Source organism: Rana temporaria, chromosome 2, assembly GCF_905171775.1.
Source record: "Rana temporaria chromosome 2, aRanTem1.1, whole genome shotgun sequence".
Lineage (NCBI taxonomy): Eukaryota > Metazoa > Chordata > Amphibia > Anura > Ranidae > Rana > Rana temporaria.
In genome coordinates, this window is record NC_053490.1 from 172,254,231 (window position 1) to 172,258,646 (window position 4,416).

Sequence of the window (4,416 nt, forward strand, 5' to 3'; positions counted from 1 at the left end):
AGCTATTTTGTGACCGACACCCAAGACACTGGCGAAAAAACGGAGGTACTCCCTGTATAGGAGGGGGTTATATAGGGAGGGGACTTCCTGTCTGAGAACGCCAGTGTCCATCACCTGAAGGTAGACTCTATAACCCACATAGTAATGGCTATGCTGCTCTGTGTCCCGTGATGTACGATAAAGAAATGGCGTCTGCAAAAGTTTGGGCACCCTGCAAAGCTGAGACCTGCCAGTGTCATGGATTGTTCTCAATCATCGTCTGGGAAGACCAGGTGATGTCAATCTCAAAGGTTTTAAATGCCCAGACTCATATGACCTTGCCCCAACAATCAGCACCATGGGTTCTTCTAAGCAGTTGTCTAGAAAACTGAAAGTGAAAATAGTTGACACTCACAAAGCTGGAGAAGGCTATAAGAAGATAGCAAAGCGTTTTCAGATGTCAATATCCTCTGTTTGGAATGCAATTAAGAATTGGCAGTCATCAGGAACAGTGGAAGTTAAAGCAAGATCTGGAAGACCAAGAAAAATATCAGACAGAACAGCTTGCAGGATTGTGAGAAAAGCAATTCAAAACCCACGTTTGACTGCACGATCCCAACTTTTTGGCCGGAATGAGCAAAGGTACGTTTGGAGAAGAAAGGGCACATAATTTAATGAAAAGAACCTCTGTCCAGCTGTTAAGCATGGGGGTGGATCAATCATGCTTTGGGGTTGTATTGCAGCCAGTGGCACAGGGAACATTTCACGAGTAGAAGGAAAAATGGATTCAATAAAATTTCAGCAAATTTTGGATGGTAACTTGATGCCATCTGTGAAAAAGCTGAAGTTAAAGAGAGGATGGCTTCTACAAATGGATAATGATCCAAAACACACCTCAAAATCCACGGGGGAATACATCAAGAGGCGTAAACTGAAGGTTTTGCCATGGCCTTCACAATCTCCTGACCTCAACATAATTGAAAATCTATGGATAGACCTTAAAAGAGCAGTGCGTGACAGACAGCCCAGAAATCTCAAAGAACTGGAAGACTTTTGTAAGGAAGAATGGGCAAAGATACCTCAAACAAGAATTGAAAGACTCTTGGCTGACTACAAAAAGTGTTTACAAGCTGTGATACTTGCCAAAGGGGGCAGTACAAGATATTCACTCTGCAGGGTGCCCAAACTTTTGCAGACGCCATTTTCTTTTGTTTTCTGTAATTTTGAAAGTGTAAATGATGGAAATAAAATTTAACTTTTTTTGACATATTATAAGAATGTCTAATCTGTAATTTGATGCCTTTTGGAGATTTTTCCATCTTTCCTTGGCTTCGTTATGCACATTAATACAAATTTTTACCTGGGGTGCCCAAACTTTCGATCCCCACTGTATACGGTATATATATATATATATATATATATATATAAAACAAAAAATATATACACATTTTGGTTCTTTGTGTTTATATTGCAAAAAAAAAAGCCAGTGGTGATCAAATACCACCAATAGAAAGTTATACAAATTACTTGTGTACAGCATTGCATGACCACACAATCGCCAGTTAAAGTAGCAAAGTGCCAAACTACAAAAAATGACCTGGTCCCGAGGGAGGTAAAATCTTCCGGGCTTTAAGTGGATTATTTGATTTGATGACGATATGTTGTTCAAAAGGGATGGTAAACTAGGACCCCACTGTCTGAACATAATATCATTACATGAGCTAAATGGCACTATTTGTACGGACATCTGATTCAACAAGTGAGCATGTGATGCAAGTGTAATCATGCACTAGAATAAGAATAATCCTCCACTGTTAGAGGTTGACCGATATGGGTTTTTCTATGGCCGATGCCGATATTTAGAAATCGGGGCGGCCGATATACAATGCCGATTTTTGCGGCCGATATTTTAGGCCGATTTTTTCCTTCCCCCCCCCCCCCCCCATTTTGGAAAATTTAACAATTTAGTTAAATAACAAAGAAGGAATACAGAAAATTGCAAAAATTAACCATTTATTAAACAACAGAAGTACACAACAAATTTCCAGTCAGTGCACATGTATCTTAAAAATACACAAAAACAGGTGAGGTAGTCAAAACTTTTGAAAGAAATCAACAGCAATAGATAATGAACATTAATGAGGTAAGTTTGTAAACAATACAAAAGTGCACATTTTCTTTAGTTTTAGGCTTTCTTCTTCAGTTCCAGTCCCTCTCTTCTCTTAGTACTCCCAGTTTAAAAGCTTCAAGTTGTAGTTCAGGAAACAGTCTCTCTGCATTTTCTCCAGTGAGCCTGCTCCCCTCTTCTTATCATAGATAATCCCAATCTCGCTGAACACTCTCTCACTGGGAACAGAAGAGGCAGGTGGACAGAGAAATTTTCTTGCCAGTGGTGCAAGGTGGCACAGGCGGGATGCATTGTGTTTCCACCATTCCAGTGGCAGACCAGTCCGTCGGTCTATGAGTGGCTCTTCTCCAACTGCTCGGAAATTAAGTGCTTGTCACTTTCTTCAGCGGGAGTTCCATGAGCCCCCCAAAATGTTTTCGTACATTTTCTCCAATAGACCACAGGGACTGGGTTCCTCCTTCTCCTCTTCTACCCTTGTCCTGGTCCATTTCGGTTCTGGTCCTTCATCGCCACTTTTTTGTTGCTCGGACACAATGCTGGCGTACTCTTCTCGCAGCCAAGTTTTTGCTTTGCTGACTGCATCCCCTGCAAATACATGGCCCTTGTACCGAGGATCAAGAAGTGTTGCCAGCACCAAATATTTGGTATCCTCTATCTTAGAAAATCGTCTCTCCAAGCTTTGCCACATGGTTTCTCCAAGTGTTTTTATCCCCCTTGTGGAGTGACCCGCTGCCTGAAGCACCATCTTCAGCACAGCTATGCATGGGATGATGCAGGAGATGGAGGCCTCTGCCTTGCTGATATCCAAGGTCGCTTCCTCAATAGGGCCCAGTGTATCTATTAAATTTGAGATGATATCCCATCGTTCTGCTGGAGGTGTGGTAAACTTGCCATGTTCTGCTACATAAAAATTCAGGGCACGTATCTGCTCCAGCATCCTCTGCAACATGTGTAATGTTGGGTTCCAGCGGGTGGGAACATCCTGAATGATGCTGTGCTGGGGGAGGCCAAGATCTTTTTGGATGGCTCCAAGACGCTGCTTTGCAAGCACAGAGAGGCTAAAGTGTGTAGCACAAGTCTTTAATTTGGCAATGATGTCCCCCACTATTTGCTGACTGCTGATGCCTTCTTTCACCACAAGCTGTAATGTGTGTGCACTGCAGCTTAAGTCTGGTATATCTGCCAGTCTGAGGCCTTTAATCATGTTGGCACCACTGTCTCGCAGCACAAGAACCACTCTGTCTTGGTTGATGTCCCAATCATTGAGCATGCTAAGAAACATCTCCCTGATATAGTCCCCAGTATGGGAGCCAGACATAGCCTTGACATTTAGAATGACTTGTTTCCTTTCCCAGTTGTTGTCTATAAAATGACATGTTAGGCTCATAAGCGATTCTGTTTCTCCAGACCAACAGTCTGTTGTAAAGGACAAATAGGGGCCAGCATCCTCTGTTGCAATTAGGGTCTTAATTCGCTGTGTAACCTTTTTGTACACGCTGTCCAGCATGTCTGTGCGGTAGTAGTTTTCACTTTTGATCGAATATCTTGGTTCTATTGTTGCCAGCAAACGTTGGAAGCCAATATCTGCAACAACTGTAAAGGGCTGGTTGTCCGTGGCAATCATTTCTGTGATTAGGGTATCAATTTTCTTGGAACGGGGGATCAGTATTTTGCCATTTTCTTTTAGCATCAAACATCTGTACTACTGTGGGCTGAAAGTTGGATGAAGAAGCAGCTGCATCTTCTTTCTCCCTCTGTGCGTCTTTATAAGCTTGGAGGTGGTGGACTTTCAGATAATTCCAGATATTTGTGGTATTTTTAGCCTTTTCTTTTTCTGCTCCCATGCTCAGCAATTTCTGGCAGATATTGCACTTGGCCTTCCCTGATGTTGGCTCACTGAAATACTGCCATACTGGGTTTGATTTATTTTCAGCCATCATTAGACTGTAATTATTAAAAAAGAAAAAAATGGCTTTAGTCATTTTAAAGGAGGGGCAGCTGGTGCTCAAATTTTTTTGGGGGCGCAAACAAACTGAAAAAAAAACCCCCACCAAGCGCAGCCACTGACTGTGCCCCATCAATTGCCGCCAGTGTGCATTCCCCGCCCGCCACTTGCCTTGTCTCGGTGGGACAGCGGGTCACGGCAGCGGTGTCCTCCACGATCGTCAATGTCTTCTCCCATCCTCTGTATAGGCGTCCAATCACAGCACCTGTCGTTTCAGCCAATCAGGTGACGGGTAACAGACCTGAGCAACTGATTGGCTGAGAGGTAGTTTAGTGTTAGGAAAGCGAATTAATCGCTTTCCTAA

The 4,416-nt window shown here is 42.9% G+C and overlaps 1 pseudogene; it reads right to left on the bottom strand.

Moving 5' to 3' along the window:
• Positions 1 to 1,921: 1,921 nt before the first annotated feature.
• On the bottom strand, positions 1,922 to 4,107 carry LOC120928572 (annotated as a pseudogene).
• Positions 4,108 to 4,416: the final 309 nt, after the last annotated feature.